Source organism: Pezoporus wallicus, unplaced genomic scaffold (assembly GCF_028554395.1).
Source record: "Pezoporus wallicus isolate ANWC-B61680 ecotype Strahan unplaced genomic scaffold, APGP_CSIRO_Pwel_v1 contig_8042, whole genome shotgun sequence".
Taxonomy (NCBI): domain Eukaryota; kingdom Metazoa; phylum Chordata; class Aves; order Psittaciformes; family Psittacidae; genus Pezoporus; species Pezoporus wallicus.
This window is the reverse complement of record NW_026639380.1, coordinates 3,324,720-3,342,873: the sequence shown is the minus strand read 5'-3', so window position 1 is coordinate 3,342,873 and position 18,154 is coordinate 3,324,720. Positions and strand designations below refer to the sequence as shown.

Genomic DNA, 18,154 nt, shown 5'->3' with positions numbered 1-18,154 from the left:
GATTTAGACTGGAATAGTGGGAACAAAATTACCCTTTAATTTACAAAGAAATGCTTTGTTTCAACAGCAGTGTGTGAAGACAAAGATCATTATTGCAGATTGACATTAAATGTCAAAGAAGCCAAGAGGATGAGAGAAAAAGTTTATTATTCTGTTATTATTCCTGCATAAATTGTACTTCAGGATGCATTAAGGGTTTTGTAGATAAAAATGGGCTAAACTGTGTGAAGCTTAAGGCCTGCTTCCTATTTTGGAGTATATACTTAACAACAAATCAAATTTTACATTACAGGAACTATTTAAAATATTACATTGTTTTTCCTTCCCATCCTTCTGCTGTTTACTCAGTTTGGGTATCTGATTTCCTTTTTTTATTATTATTTCTTTAAATTTCTTTAAAATGTATTAGAATGATTAGGATGATCCAAATAATTTTCTTGACATCAGTTCCTTTATGTAATAACACTCATTCTTGCTACACCCTGATATCAACTCAGTGAGCATTGGACATGCATGCTTTAATCACTGGGGTCCAGAAGAGGACAATGCCCAATGAAAGTCAATGTCTTACTGAATATTTGGAATTCTGAACCTTAAATAAAGGTTTTCCTCCATGCTTTTTTACTATATATTAATTGAAGAAAAGCCTCCTGAGTGGGCATTTCGATGTCAGCTTTGCTAGTAACTGTTTGCTTAGTAAAGACATTTCATGACATTTGTTTTTCCTTATTTTAATTAACTTTGAATGTAGATTTTTTTCCTTCTTGATATAGGTAATTGTGTAGGTTTAAGTAGGATTTTTTTTTTTCTCATTAGATTTAATAGTGCCCTTATTTTTCTGTGTCTGACTTATTCTGGTTGTTGGTGGATTAAAGCATTTGTTTTGTTTATTTCTGAAAACAAAAGGAAAAGTGCAGTATTATTTTCCAATGGCAAGACTTTGTAAGCATTTAATTCAGTGATTACACATTTCATCCAATTGCACCTTCTACCCTGACCTTGCTTGGAAGCAAGAGGATTGAAGTTGTCAAGCACTTTTTTTTTTTCCTTAATCTAAATTCTGAAAGTTGAAATATGCTCAGTAGACACTTCTTATTTTTGCAGCTAAATATTCTCTCTCTGTATACAGAAGCATTGTGGGATTGGGTAAAGCTGCCCTGCTTCTGCAAGTTATCATGCTATTACAGTTTTAAGGTGAATTCTGTGATCATCCCCAGTTGATACTCATTGGCTCAGTTCACAGGGTTCTGGTAGGTACAAACGAGGTTTCTGTTGGAGGCATCTTAGCATGGGATCTGTTCTCCAGGCAGACACCTAGTGAACTCCAGCCCCAGTGTTTGGTCCTTTGGACAGCCCTGAGCCATGTGTGTGGTGCAGTGTTCAGTCTGAGGCTCCAGGCTGAATTTAACTTGAAATAAAACTTGTAAACCCTACATGCTGGAGACAAGGAGCCTGGGCAGCAGCTACATTCAGTTGACTGAGATTATAGGCTGTTACAAGAGCAGGTTGTGTGAATTGAATGTAGGAATGAGAGGAAGGTACTGGAGGTTGAGCTGAGTATCTTTCTGGATGAGGCTCTGATAGAGAGGGGCTGGGGAAAACAAGGCGTGTTAAGGCACACCAATACAATTCTTAATGGCTGTGAAACACGCTGAGAAAATGTTTACTTTATTAACACTAGTGCTGTATCCATGTCAGTAATAGAAGGCTGAGGGCTATGTGCAAGCTTTTAACTTTGTTGTCGAACACTGGAGAACCGATGTGATGCTACACAGTTGGCTTCAATGCTCTGTTTTTCTGTGTGCTTAAATGATGAACCCATCAAAGTATTATTATTTTAAAATTGGCCAGCACTCAAAGTGCAGAATTAAGTTTATTTAATTAAGAATGATCATGCTTGGGCTTTGAATAATTTTTAGAAGTTTCAATGTGGTGAGAGACTAGATGATACTGAGGAAGAATGAGCTGTTATATGTGAATGATCAAACAGGCAGAGATAGGCAGAAAGGTGAGAACTTTGGACAATAGAAAACACAAGCCAAGAGGAAGCAAAGCTGAGAAGCTCAGTGAACCTCAGGTGCAGTCAGGTCTCATCTTCCAGGCGAAAGGAGACCTTGAAGCGCAGCGTCTGGGCCTGCCTGAACAAGTAATGTAGTCCAGTGAGAGCAGATTCAGAGAATGAAATAATGGGTGAAGACCTGATACCTATCTGTACTCAGGGTGTTTGCAAAGGGAAGTGGATGTTAGGTTGGACTGGCTGCTCTTTGCTCCTGTGCCCTTTGGCAGTGCTCCTGGAGTACATCTTGTGAACCAGGTTTGTGAAGTGTGGGGCTGCTTCATGTGGGGCAGCAAATGGAAGTGCATTAACTAGGATGATGGGAAGATTGGTTGCAAAAGGGCTCTCCTTATCTGAACTAAAATACTAATGCAGATACACCCTGTGAGATATCAGAACTTGTACAAGTGAAGAGCCAGTGGAGCAGTCCTTTTAGAGCAAGGTTTCTGCCCAGGATGCTCAGAGAGGAGTAGGAATGTACTGTACGGATGGTTGTATGGTTGTCTGTGACTTACTATCTTACATCTAGTGATAAGAACCAAGCATCTCATGGCTTTGTGTCACTGTGCTGCTGCAAGGGTGCTCTTGCAGTTCACTGGCTCAGTGTTTTGTTTCAGAGAGGATAATAATTTTTCCTTCTTTCTGTTTTCGAGTTATTCCTGTAGCCATATTAGGAGAGAGATGTGTTGTCTTTCTTTATGAGTTTCTTTTTTAGATGACACCAGTGTTTCTCGTTCTAATGCCATACAGGTGTAAAGGAAGTGATCTTGACTAAAAATCTGGAATACAATAATCTGAACCTTGCTGCTGATATGCAGAAGTTAAAGCACATATTTGACTTTTATGCATTTAGTGTAAGGACTGTACCTTAGTGTAAGGCTGCTGAAATGACTTTTACATTTTTGATTTGCTTATAAGCATGATGTTTTGCAGAGTGTTGTTTAAATTATTGTAAGAGTATTTTTAATTTTACTTAATGTGATTTTACTAAATTATGTTTTACTGAGGAAGGATATGTTTTTAATTGATCAGTTTGGAAACAGCTGCTTTTTTAAATGGATGAACATATTTTGTATGATTAGAGCTATGTCATTACAAAAGTGGGTTTTGTGCATACAATTCAGGTAGCATTTTTTTTTTCTTTAAAGCTAAAGTTTCCTGAGTTGTAGAGTTGACCTTGTCTGTGGTCTATAATAGTCACAACTATTAGATTTAAGAATTAGTAATAACTATGCTTAATTGCAACCTAATTTCTTTATATATAACCTGTGCACAAGATTTCAATTAGTTTAAACATATGAAAAGCTTTAAGAATCTTTGTTACCATGCTATTAAAGGATCATTTGGGACCAAGGAAAAATTGACACAGATGGTAAATTTTAAAGGACCCAGTTCTAGATTTATCATGTCAACTAACTTTTTAATTGAATGAGTATTTTATTTATTTATTTATTTTTAAATCTGGCAGAATATACCTAATGTGTACTGCAGAGCAAGATGGCAAAATCACTATTTAAAGACAAGGCAAAATGTTGCCCGTTTAAGGCAGTGCTTCTGTCCTCATACTTCAGTTACTGTACCTCTGTTTGGCCTTCTGCATTTTAGTGTGTTGCATTAGATGATGCTACTTGTTATGGCAATCTTTACATGTCTTACATAATATATTTTTACCCAAATTATATTAAATAAACAGTGTATCCGACTTGCTTATGGAGGTGACTTTAATATAATCTCACAATTTTTCCTGTCCTCATTTTCTCACAACGCTCACCTGAAGTATGGAAGAACTACTATGCTAATTTTATAGAGAGGGAACTGAAGTATAAAATTGCTCTGGCTTAACCATGGTAACTTCAGAAGAAGTTTGATGTAATGAAATGGTGCTAAAAACCAGATGTGAAGCTTTCCTATAATGAGATTGTCCTCTACACAGTGTATCAATGACATACTGTAATACCATTTTTCACTCAAAGTTTTTCTTTTTTTTTTTCCCCTAAATACAGCCTTTTATAATTTCTTAGTATCCAGAACTGAATTACCTGATGTAGTGTCAGTGTTTCTAAACTCATAGAGTTTATAGAATTTGTTTGACTCACTGTGATGAGACTCACTCAACTGCTTGCTGATCTGTTTTCATTTTTGCAGTTCAGGACATGATGCAGGTATCATGGGATTTTAAGAAATAACCACGTGGAAAATATTTATTGTTGTTAAATCTACTAAACAAGAATAATAAATGGGGTAGTGGAATGTATCTGTTGTTCCAAGTAGCAATACAGTTGTTGTTTAAAATACAAATTATTTACAGTCTTTGGATATATTTCCCCTCTCCCCCCATCCAGAAAAAGAACCAAGTATTTAATGGACATTGGGCTTTAGAGTTGAACTGAGACCAAACAGATGTTAATTTTGGAAATGCACACTGGAGACTGAGTTCACGTGTTTGTGGGTTTTTTTCCTTTTTTTGGTGGGGACAGGAATGCCTTGATTGAAAAATTAATCTCATAAGTTATGGAACTAATTGAGTGTTATTCACAACCTGTCAGAAATCTTGTTTGCAGATTGTCTGAATTATTTGAGTAGTTTAACACACCTCAAAGGCAGACAAATTTAAATAGACTGTCTCGGAACATCTGCTACATAAAATAGAAGAAATGTAAACTATTTTTTTCTAATTGTCTTAGCAAATAGTAATTTAAGGTAAAGTTTTCATTGATGAACCACTTGAAACTAAATAAACCTTTCTTATTGTAATCTTTCTACTCTAATTCTATCTAACAGGAAATGTGAATTACTGTTAAGTTCCAGTAAAATATGTGAATTTAAAAGAGGCAGCTCCATGATGATCAAAGAGAAAAAATGACAGTACAAGCTATCTAATATCTAAACATCATTCCTGTTTAATATCATTCTTTCAGTGGCTTGTAAGGCCTGTTCCTGGTACTTATCACCCTGGGCCTTGGGCTTTCAGGTGTCCTGACTTTTGTGGTAGAAAAATGCTTTTACTATTCCTGACAAAAAGTTGTTTGTTACATAGGAGAACACCTAGGCAATTGGGTTTCTTGAGTGTTCTGAATAATCTGATGTTACATATGCTTCTATCTCCTTTCCATTTCCTATATAATGAATGCTGCCTGATTGCTCAGGTTCTGAAGGGTTTCCCCGTTCATGCTGGCTTCTCTTATTCGTACCACTTTGTTACCCATTAGGGCAATGCTTCTAAAGAAGCATGGTTACCATTCTGTGTTGCAGGGATTAGGGAAGCAAGGTGTTAACAATTCATTGTCCCTTTCTCGCTCATAATCCTTATGGCCTGGCAGATGCAATTTTTTTTGACATACTGCATGACCAGCAGATGTCAAAAGTTTGCTGTTGGGGAGCAGTTTTGAGGAACTGTTTCCCAGATACGTGTTTTCTATTAAATAAAATTTGCTTTTTATTTTTATTTAAAGCTTAAATAGTCACACTGTGTACTACCTTTGGCATACTGCAATCCATTGATTAAACTTAAATTAATTTATGCTTATGTCACTTTCACATTGAAAATGATATTAGTGTAAGGATAACTTGCTTGCAGTACCAGGGCTTTTGATATCTCATTAAAAAATCATCTACCCTCAATATACCTTCATGCCAGTTCAGCAAATGTCCCAAGTCTTTGTGCTTTCTTTTATTTCAAAGCCAGTCAACGTACCTGCTAGGTCATTCAGTTTATGCCTCTGTGGGACCCAGTTTTTATACTATCTCTGCTGTAATCTTCAAAAGCATTATTAAGGTCAACAGCTGTAACTTGAATCTAGGTCCTGAAGGAGTTTCACTGGACTGAGAAGTCAAAGTTTTAGGGCACAAAAATCAAAGAGGCAATTAAGACTGCAAATTGAGATATCAAAAAAAAAACACCAAAACTTTGGGAAGAGATCAGGCTAATGGTGGTTTAGGGAATGAATAGGATAGAATGTGGAGGAAAAGGGAAGAATGCTTTGTAGCCATTCAAGTGCTGTCTTGGTCGCCTTCTGTTTTCTTGGAGACTCTTGTTAACCCTTCATGAGCTTCTCTGCAATCTGTTGATTGTTGATGGGAGCTGTTTTCCCACCAAAACATGGAAAGAAGATGGTGGTAGGAGTTGAGATTTATTCAGTGTTCAGCTTACTGGGAGCAGTTTGTTCTTTCCTAAATTGCATGTAAAACAGTATTGCTCAGTTCCAGAAGCATAGACCTTGACTGATGCTGGGAGGATTTCTTAGGTTTCCATTAGCACATAATGTAATGCAGTCAGAGCAAATCTTTCAAGAGGTGCTTAGATTTTGGCTTCTGTACTATCTGTGCATGCTTTTAGAGCTTGCTTTGGACGCCCTGTCACATGTTTCTATGAACTGAGAGCCTCTTGACAGTGGGAATGTGTGAGGTGCAGTCACAGTGTAAGCCAAAGCTTGTAATGGTTAATAATGGAGATATACTTCAGATGTAAATTCTTAACCTGTAATGTAGATGTACCTCGGATTTTTTTCCAGTCCTGTTCAGTATTCTCCCTGTGTCCTAGCTAGTCTTTGTTATTATTGTTTACTTGTCTTGCAGATCAGGGCAGTGTTTGCTTTTATAAATCTAAATAAATTTCTTTGTAATCAGATTATTGCAACTGACCTCTTGTTTACAGTGAGTTCTGAATTTACAGTTTGCTTTCTTAAGGAGTGCTTTCTTAAAACTGATAGGAAAGTAGGAAATGGATGTGTCAGATGCCAGTATACTGATAAGAAAACACATTCCCTTTTTCAAGATAGATTCAGGTCACTTTCAAAGTGTTGTCTGTCTTGCCTTTGGGGGTAGTCTTCCCAAAAATAGTTAGTTTCAATATGGTAACATATTAACTGTGTAAAATTAGAAAGTTCCCACCTTCATTAGTTGTCACCATTTTTGCACAAAAATTTCAAGCTGTGTAATCCTCAGTTATTCACATTTGAGCAGCTGAGTGTGAAAATTTTACTGGGGATAGCTTCCTGCTGGTCTTTTATCAACATTGTCATGCTAAGAAAGTTGCTGAAACCAGAACACATACATGGCTGCTAACTAGGCCTAGATAATGAGAACCACACCACCATAGAGAGATCCAATTGCTACTCTGTACAAGTGCTGTGTTTTTGCTTGTGATAAACTCACAGATAACTATGTAATAAAGACAGACATGTAAGATGGTAAATTATGTAAACAATTGGGCGAACAGTATCTTAAATTGGGCAGTCAGTGTTGTGGATTTTAATTTGAATTCGTCTAAGTCACGGTTTCTCTCAGGTAAAATGGAAATAGTGTCTACTTCACGTCAGAGACTTCCTGAATGTCTGTTCATCCTTGTGAAACTTCTGAGCGCCTTACATTTCAATATTCATGCTTTTTAAAATGCAGTTGTTTATAGGGGAAGCAGAATGAGTCTGATGGCAGTTGAAGTTCAGCCTGATGGTGATTTTTTGGGTTTTGATTATCTTCTTGACATGCTGCAGAGGGGAAATCTGTTAGGGTGCAAAAAAGGAGGAGTTATTAATAAGATGCAAAAACCCAGTTGTCCTTTATCAGTTCTTAAAGTTAGGGCTTTTTGCTAAATGTCTTCCAGAGACTGGAGGAAACATCTGAGCAGCCATCACTGAGAGAGCAATACATAGGAACATGACAACATCTCTACTTCCACTTATACTCTTTGACCCAACGAAACCGTGCAGATAGATTAGTGGTATACCTTTTACAGATATGAAAAGACTTACAAAATAGCATGCTTTCATACAGCATTGATAGCTTTACTTTAAAGCTAGTATTCACTCACTTTGTTTTGAACTGTGCTGGCTTTTATAATATCATGCCAGTTTATGTATGCTGACTAATACATTGGAAACTTTTCTGAACAAGTTTATTCTTATCTTTAGGAACAGCAGCAACTACTGTATTTTAATTAGGAGCTTGTGAACTTGCCCCCGATAGATTCAGTTCCATGTTTACTTGAAACTTGTGTTAAGTGGAAGCTGTTGCTGAAATGGGGGAAGTGTCATGTCCTCTTCTTGCTTGGTTGTGTTGGCACTTGTGCTTGTACTGGTGACATGGTGAATCATAGCAGGAAATTTATTTGGCTGAAAATGAATCTATTTTTATTTTCCTAGCTAACTTTCAGATGGATCATTTCCCTGACCTGACTCATGGTGTAGCTGCACAAACAGTAGTGCTGGCACACGCTGGGATGCATGAGCAGCAGTGTGGAGGGGCAGGACAACTTCCTCCTAGGGGCAGCCCCCACCTTTGCAGGACTAAATCCGTTATAGAAGTGAACCTAAAACTTATTTTAACACTATGACCAGACTGCAGCATAACTAGTTTGTATTTCAGGATGGTTTTCTTTGAAGTTCATGTTCAGAAAAGGGCCACTGGTTTACTCTCTGTGTAGTCCTAAATGTGATTGAATTAAAAAATGCCACCAGGAGGTTAGCTAGTTCCTATTCCTGTGTGTTTATAGTTTTTAAACAGACATTAATTTTTAACACAATAATGACATGGCTAATGTCTGAAACACTGAGTGTTTCTTTAATCCAAATCATACAGTAGCTTTGTAATCCTCTTGGGTGTAGACTTCAAAAGCTGAGTATTTTAACAAAAAAAAAAGACCCCACCCAAAGCTTGTGATACACTCTGAGGCTAGTGAGTTGCTGGTTTCTGGGTATTACTGGAGGTCAGATTTATATTTAGTGCTCTCAGAGTTTAGAATATACATACTGTGTTGGTGGACAATCAGTGAAACTTCAGATGATGTTAATTTTTAAGCCTCTTGAGTTTTCTGTAGAGCTTCTGCTACGTTTGATAGAATTCCTGTAAGGGTAGATTTTGGCTGAAATTCATTCTTTGAAAGCCTACTTCTGGGTTTGTTTGGTTATATACCAAAATTTGGAGAATGATCAAGCTCTTTATGATTTCAACTTGCACGATGAATATTTGAAATGAATTTTTGCTGTAAACATTTGTAATTGGGATCCCTTGGGATGGTTTTCAGTCACAGCCAAGATCTTGCACATTTCATTTACACCGTATGCATAGGATTTTATGTGGAACTGCTGTTGGCACAAAGAGGCTTATGTAGGCTGATGAACTTCTCCCTCGCTTGATCCAACCATCCTTGCTCCAAAGGAGACAGGGAATTGCTGTTATGTGCAGCAGTGTGGGCAACCATGCTGCTACTAGGCCAGACAGATAAATTGCATGGTGAATGAGTGTCATGTTCTCAGGCACCTTGTAGTTTCCCATTTGCCACAGCCACAATGCTAGCTCTCTTTTCTAATAAAAATAACAAACAGACAAAAAGCCACAAACCAAACCAAACCAATCCAGCTTTTCTTCAGGATCCTTTCTAACACTTTTCTACAGCAGCCTCTCCAAGAAGATAGCTGTAGATATTTTTTAGTCTACCAAGAAAGAGTTAGGGAAGCAGTTGTGGTCAAGGTGCATTATTTGTGGTATATAATAGCTGTGCAATACGTACTTACTTAAAAGCTCAAGTGACATATTTTTTTTTTGTGCCAGCCTCCCGAGTGTCAGTGTAGTAATTTATAGATAATACCACAAATGTTTGGTGTATTGGTAGTGAGAGATTAAATAATCTGCTGTAGATAGGCAAATAATAATAAATATTAACTTTGATAATAAAAGCTTGACCCACTCAAACAAGGTTGCATTCTAAAAAATTCTAATATTAATGGGTATTTTGAGTGGTTTTGAGGATCATTTTTCAATAATTAGACTTATTCTTAACTAAGAACATGAAATATGAATTTGTGTTGGTTTCTTGTGATCAATTTTCCTGCAAAAGAGGTAACAAGTTACTACTCCAAAGATGCGTAAAATAAAGGGAAGAAAAAAGGTCTTTTTACTGAGAAGCAACATGAGTGCCAAAGCATTACTCTCTGGCTGGCCATAGTGTGTCTGAGCTTTCTTTACAAAAGGAAAATCTCTCTATAATAAAGTGGATAGAAAGTTCCAGGTCTTCATACTCAGTGAAATCATTGTCACTGGTAAATTGCATTATAATAGGTGTCTGTATTTTTTGTAGTAAATATGATCCTGCATGAGAGTCGTAGCATATTAATAGGCTTTCCTTTCTTGCAATCCACTTTATTCCCTAAAAGCCATCTGTGGTTGATAGATCTTGATGTCATTATGTTTGTAGCTGTAGTGCAGAGGAAAGTTTTATACTGATGTCCTGGGTTGAGCAGCAGCAGTCATTTTTCTCCTTCTTAGTAGCTGGTGCAGTGCTGTGGTTTTGACTTTCGGCCTGGGAACAGCGCTGATAACACCGATGTTTTTAGTTGTTGCTCAGTAATGTTTACTCTGAACAAGGACTTTCTGAGTCTCATTCTCTGTCAGGGAGGAGGGGAAGCCGGGAGGAAGCAGAGACAGGTCACCTGACCCAAACTAGTCAAAGAAGTATTCCATACCACAGCACATCATGCCCACTCTATAAACTGGGGGCAGTTACCTGGAAGGGCTTAGGCTGCTACTCTGATCGGGCTGGGTATCGATGGGTGGGTGGTGAGCGGTTGTATTCTCTTCCCTTGGTATTTCCCTTATCATTATTATTATTGGTGGTAGCAGTAGTGGTTTGTGTTATACCTTAGTTACTGGCTGTTCTTATCTCAACCCATGGGAATTACTTTCCTTCGATTCTCCTTCCCATTCCTCTGGGAGCAGGGGGAAGAAGGGGAGGGGAGAGAGCGAGCGGCTGCATGGTTCTGAGTTACCAGCTGGGCTTAAACCACGACAACTGATTAGATGCACAGTTTATAAAAATTGTGGCTTACCACAATCTCTGTCTTTTGCCAATCAACATATTTAAAAATGCTCCAAATATCTTGTCATCTTTGGAGTTCCTTGACAATATGTTTGTATTTCTTCACTTGGAGTGTGCATATTTTATTTTTTAGTACATAAAGCAAGAAATGAATCCATTCATTAACATTTAATCTTTCCTCAGAGTAGATAAATATTAACAATTACTCTCTACCAAGAAATTCAATGCATCATGATTTAACTAATGCTTGAAGAACACATTATTAAGTGTTATTTAGAACATGGCATATAGGAAGGGAATGGTGTTTAAAAATGCACTATCTTAAATACAAATGCTTTTAGTGTACATAAAGCATTACAGAGGCTTAAAATCAGAAAGATAGGACTCAACAAAGCATGTGAAGATAGCAGTTTCCTTAAGTCCTCATGGTGAGAAAGAGGGAGATACTTTTTTTCAATTTTAACTACATTGATGTGCCTTTTTACCTCTGGAATGGTGTGAGCTGCTGTGGAGGCTGGGATATGGACCAGGTACTGAGTGCAGTAAAGATCAGAAGTTTCTCAGAGTCTGTTGTGAGGAGTGTCCGAGGGAAAATAGCCTGTAAAATGCTGTGCTGAAGAGCACTTTTGTTCCTCAAAGAGAAAGTGACAGTTTCAGCTTCTACTGTAGTTAGAGATTCTGTTCCTGGTTTGAAAGTATAAAAATGGAAGAATTTGAGTGCTTTACAGATATTTTCCTTTTGGTTCATGCTGTAACTGCTGTTGGTTACTTCCTGGCATAAAAGTCTTTAGTTCTGCTACACCTTTCCCTTGGCCGCAGTTATTCTCCGTTCTTATTTGAAAGAGTTACTGGTAAATGCTACTGGTTTTGCATGGTTCTAAGGAGCTGGTGGGCTTTTCCAGGGTAGAGAGTGATTGATAAAATGGAAAGGATAATACAGAGATTGCAGTCATTTAAAAGATGGGTTGGATAGGCTGGGGATGAAGTAACTATTGCTGGATACAGTAGCATCAAAGGAAAGAAAATTGAGGAAGTTTAATGTGAAGATAGAGTTTCAGGAAAAAAATACTGAAAGGTTACATTGGGGAAACCAGTAATTTTTAATTACTTGAAAAATCAAAGTCTCTGGAACAAGTTAAAAATCGGTGGTAATTGCAGTAGCTTCTGAGATGCTGCAACTTGTACTTCAGTGATTAGAAGTTGAAGTGAAATGAAAAGCTTTTTTTCTTTTTTTTTTTAAATTTTGTTTGTTTTGCTTCAGAAACAATGCTATTATGAAATTATAAAGGAAAAATCTCAACAAATATAATTAATCTCTGGAATGTCTCTGCTCAAATACTGTACTGGAAAGTAAAGGAATACAAGAAGGGAATAAATTTATGTATAGTGGTAGCAAGATGCCCATCATCTGGGGATTTCAGCATTACAAATAGGCAAGGCAACAGTTTAATTTACTAACTAAATAAGATATGGTCATAAAAATCCATTTTTCAAAGACCAGAGTGTGAAACTTCAACTCAGATATTTCTTTCCATCTCAACATATGGATGTGAAAGCTGGAAATGCAACAAAGGTACAGACATCTAAATGCCTTTTAAAGCAAATGCCTTAGAAAAATACTATGTATTAAATAGAATGAATTTATAACAGATGCCAAGATTCATTAGACAGCTCAGAAACCCCTTGGCTCTAAAGTTATCCAGAAAAGAAGATGGAATTATCATCTGGAGCATATGTTAAGAATGAAGCCAGAGCATCTGTCATGGAAAGCATGCCACTGGGCAGCTGGAAGAACACGCAAAAAGCACCGAGTCTCTCCATTGAACAATGCCTAAGATAACAAAAAAGTAAAACTGCGGGACATTGCACTGGATGCACAAGGAGTGACTCGGAGTAGACAAAAACTACACAGGGCTTTTTGGGGTTTATATTTTTGCTTTCAGTGCGTGTAAACTGAAGGTTTTGGGTTGTTTTCTGCTAAGGTTGCAAATATTAAGGGATGATTAAAAGTTGAAGGTCAGAATTAGAAAGTGCAATTAAGTACAGTATCTGTCATGCATTTTAATTTCTTTCAGAATTTGTATATAATTTCTTCAGCTATGAAAAGAAAAAGAAGACTGTAATTAAACAAATCTTCAGATGTATTCCCACTGATTTGCTGAATCTATAATAAAGCATTCAGGACTACTTGGATAAAAATCCAGAATTAAGTTATCCAAGTAACCTGTAGTTAGTGACAGTACTATGCATTTAATTTTCTCTTGGAAACACCTGCTTTTGTATTTTTCTACTTTCTGGAGTTTCTGAACTAGCAGATCTTTGCTCTATACTGTCTTTTAACTTGCCCTGGTATTAGCCTCATGTTACAGAGGTCTGTGTTAAAAAAACTTTAGCAGAATTTAAATTTCAGAAAAGACTTCTAGTTCAAGTGTAAGCTTTCAAAAGATTACATCAGTCTGTCACTTGATCATACAACAATCTGAATCAAGTTTGTCCAAAGTATTAAGAAATGTCTTAGACTTGGTGAGTAGCATTGTTTTGTGTTCTTTTATTTCCTCACCCTGTAACACGGAGACAAGCGTGTAATACAGCTTTTTAGTTTGAGTTGCTTGTGTTTTTCCCATGTTGGATCATCTCACTGACACCCAAACTAACATGTACGAATGAAGGCTTCCGATGAGAAGTTTGAACAACCCATTCAACTTCTAGATGCATTTTATGAGTCTAAGTAGTGAAACAAGAGTGTTAGTTCCACTCAGCAGAGTAACAAGTTTAGGCAAAGCGCCTAACTCTTCAAACATTTCAAAGGTGTATTGGTAGCTACAGCTTTTCTGTTTCTTCCACTTACAATATGCTGTTATAGTGATTATTTCTTAATGCCTCATAAAGGTGAGAAAAACTTCCAAATGCAATTTGGCTGCACTTAAAGGCTCAGCATTCAAGGAACATAGTTTGTTTTTACTTATCTTTAAAAATATTTTCAGATATTTTTATCCCTTTTACACTTTTGGTATTGATGGAACTTGGTTCCTTCTTTCCATGAATTGGAGGTAAGGCACCTAGCTATTGTCTGTCCTTCAGAGCCTACATGGTAATGGATTTTTTACTTGGACAGATTCTGCTTCTGATTTATTGTGTAATTAGGTTCGATTAGGGCTGTAGGAAAAACTTTGGTTAACAAAATTTTGTCAGAGGTTCTCCATTCTGCCAAATTCAGAACAGCCTTTGGTTATATGATACAGAAAAATAAACCTAGCACATCCCTGAGTATTTTTTTCCTTTCATTTCCATGACCATTTGCTCTTTTGTGTGCTTGGCAACTGAAATTTGTGTGTATTCCTTTTGTAATAAAGTACTTTCAGTAGTATGGAAGACAGGCTTACAAGTTATGTCTCTGGAAAGAAAAGAAGGGAAAAGATACTGTGTGGTATACTACTTCAGGTTACATGTTGACTAGTGCTTTGAAATACAGTTGTCCTGTGCTCACTGGGAAAGATTTTTGCTGAACAGTATACAACAATAAAAAAAATTCAAGAGCTAAAAATACAGGATTACTACATGCTTTGACCTGTGGTCAGTGACTTGGCAGGAATAGCTTTGTATTGTTTGTTTAAGGTTTGTTTGAAGAGAGCAATTATAGGATGATCATTAAAAATATTGATATACTATTTTTCAGGAGCAGAGGATTAAAAACACACCTTGAAGAAAGAGTTTTTTTTGTTTTTTTTTTTATTTTTGTTAGAATTCAGTTGGATTGCATTAAACAAAGGAGGAATGCAAGGAAAACATTGTATAAATCTTAATTTGAAAAGTATTGAATCTTAGTTATTGAGGAAGTGGTTGCTTGTGGAATTTTTTTTTTCTGTGCATTTTCCTTGCAGTGTTTTGAAATAGTTTCCTACAAAATCTTAATTTAACAGAATCATGATCTCTAAAAGAGAGGTCCCTCCACAAAGAGGATCTTCAGTAGGATGAGAGGAGACCCTTGCTTGAATTTTGCCAAAGACTGAGGGAAGGTTTCTTCTCCGCATTTTGCTGCGGAGTCAAAAATCAAACTAGACATTCTGGGTAGTAGTTACAACTCAAGAGGGGTTGCCAGGTTGGTGGTCTTGAATGAGTGATTCTCTAATATAGAAATCTGGTTTGCATGGATGAGGGTGTGTGGGTTCCCAGAGTACAGCTCTGCTGAGTTTATGCCAGACTTTTGACTAAATCAGTTCTGTAATAAAATCAAACTGATTCAGTCTCTCTCTTTCTGCTTTGTACAGTTAGCACATGTGCATTATTTTGTCCTTGTCCCTGACTCTACTTTATTCCTTTTGTAGCTGGTTTGAGATGATGTTTTGGGAAGTGCCTGTGAAGGGACACAGGCATTTCCTTCCACTTTCTGTTTGGGTGTACTGCTGAACGTTGTCACTCCCGCTTCCCAGAAAATTTTGCCTATAGTTAAGGTTGCTATAGATAACAATGGCAGGCAGCAAGAAGCAAATACAGAGAGCTGACTTCTTCCCAAGATGAGTAACTGGAGCACTGGGTTGGAATATGAGAGGAGATGTATGGATAAAGTCACCTTTTTGTTTTAATTCAGTTAAGGGCTCTGGATGAAGTTCAGCAAGAGCTTGCTGCTTCCCATAGCCATTTTTGTATCCAGGCTGGAGAAGATGTGACTCTGACCATTTGTGAATGGTTCCACTTGAGAGGTGCTCCATATTTTTCCCCAGTAAGACTGAGTGAAGTGAGGACTGTAACTCATGTCTAATTAAAAACAAAATAGAAATACCCCTTCAAACTTACTTTTCCTAAAATCTAGGTGATCCTTAATTCTATCTAATGTTTGAAGGTGACTCATGACTATTGTCAAGGTGGTACTTACGGTGCTTCCTTTGTATAAAAAATATATTGAACAACTGGACAGTTGGAGTTCAGTTGCAGTGTCGCTATGTGAGTCTTATTAACAAAATGGAAAAGTGTATCACTTCCTCATTAACCTCACTAAGCTAGGTGAACTAGGATAGCTGTCCTTATTGACCTGCCAAATAACTAGTTAACTTCAAACATATTGGCCTGTGTTTTCAGTCAGGCTGCCAATTCAGATTATGTATTGATATTTTTTTTATTATTTGACTTAAAAATGTAATGTTGGAAGAAATTTTTAGTGTTAGTTGTTTGCACCCTCCCTCTGCTTCCCCCCTCCCACCCTTCCCGCTTCTGATGCTTAGTCAAAACCAGAAAATGTCCTTGCATGATGTTTGTGGTGTTCTTGAAAGCTCTAGCACCCTTCCAACACAAAGTTGTTCTGCAACTTTACAGACTTTATTTGGACCAACTTTCTAACAATATGTAATCTAAATTTCCCTGCTGATCACTTTTTGTACTGCCATCTGTAGATGTGAAGCACAATTAATCAGTCCTCCTTATGAGACTCGCATATTGTGAGATTTTTATAGTCTGCTTCCCCCTTATTCCCTACCATATTCTCTGTTCTAGGCTAAGCCTAGTCAGTTATTTTAACTATACTTCGAACTTGGTATTTTCTTATAAGCAAACAAAGAAAAAACTTTATAGACTTGTTGCTCTCTCAGGACTTTTCTCAGTTTAGCTTTATTTTTTGTTCCCTTTAATTTGTTAGTGTTCAAAATTTGTAAATGGTGATATTTTGGAGCTTTTATCTTTGCCTAATAGAGAGGAATAGATTCTTTGGTTTTTTTTCCTGGATTTACATACAAAATGTTTGTTAATATGTAGTGTAATGATATTTATCTCTTATTCGTCTCTTTTGTAACATCATTGCATTGTTTGTTCATCCCAGATTTTTTCAAAGATAATAAAATTTCTAAATCTGGACTACTTTTCTGAAGAACTCTTGCTGTCTGAGTGTCTCCAAACATGACTGATTCGTACCTGGATTATTATTATTATATTTTTTTTGTTTTTGCCTTTTGGAATATTTGTCTTGCTTTTTATTGTTCTGCAGCTGTTTTGCTCCAAAGTAGTTTGTTCTTTTTTTTTTATAATGATTTTTTTAATATGTACTTAACTGGTATGTAGTTTTTTATTTTTTATGCTAAAGCTAAATAGCTTTTCTTCATTCTGCCCCAAAATAAATGATCTCTTCAGTGTATCTGTGACATTCAATTCACTGATCAGTAAATATAGAATTCTGAGAAATAAGAAGTGGTGAATTATTCTTCCTTCCATCATTTAAAATGTTGGGGAGGGGTGTGTGAAATCTGAGACAGGATTAGTTAGGTTGGCTTTTAATGGGAGGTGACACCAGAGTGATCAGAGTATTTTGTTTATTCTGGGAAGTTGGATGAACAATATTGAAATACTTTATAAAATCTGATATTTCCATCAACTGTGTTAATGTTATTTTAATTTTATCTTTTATTAACACATCCTATTACATTTAAATTTGCCATGGGCTTTTTTTTTGCTAAGGATTTCTTTGTTTGCTTGTTTTAATGTATTATAAAGAAAGTTAGGAACACTGTTTAACTGATTGTGGTTTTTCTTTAATCTTCTGTTTCTGTTTGGGATACTTCAGTAATCTTTAATCTTTTATAAAGAAAGAGATGACCTGGAAAAAAAATGCCAATTTCTGATACAAAATTTGCTCATAGGAAGCATACCGATTTCACCTGAGGAAAATAAATGCAGCGATAATCTGGATTGTGAAAGGTGGCAGAGATACCCTGAGCAACATTGCACAAAATCCTTGGCCAAGCAACACTGTAGAGCTCTTGTTTTGATGAAAGATTAGATGGTGTTTACTTGTGCCCACTACTATGAGGTATTTCTAATAGATAGCATGAGGCTTACAAAATCTCTTTGAAAGTGGGGCTGTCCTTAAGTGGGATGTTATTTCAGTGCATTTACTTCTGTTTGAGGGTGCCTTCCAGGTTTGTGCTAGTGCTGATTTTTAACAGAAAATGGCAATTTATCTTCTTGTTTTTTTTTTTTTTTTTTTGTGGGGTGTTAATGTTTTTGTGTGTGTCTGCAAATAAGGGCTCTGTGCTTCAATGCTGCGATCAGCTTGGGAGTAGACTTGATGATCTAGGAGACTCTTCTTTCTGATGCTGTGATCTCCTTGGCTGTTCCTTTTGTACCAGCAGCTTGTAAATGTGGTTATACTGGAAAGTTTCTCAAGTGTTTCCCTCATTTCCTTTATCTTGCCTCGATCAAAATAGAGTCGGGAGCACCCAGTATGTCCATGTTGCTAAATGTTAGTGTGATTGAAATTTCCTGCATGAATTCTGAATGTTTAGCAGATACATTTCCCTTTT

General features: G+C 36.7%; 1 protein-coding gene across 6 annotated transcripts in view; it reads left to right on the top strand.

Annotated features, from left to right (window-relative positions):
- The window catches only part of AKT3 (AKT serine/threonine kinase 3), a 148,467-nt gene that overhangs the window by 13,942 nt on the left and 116,371 nt on the right, over positions 1–18,154 (top strand). The window lies entirely within an intron of this gene.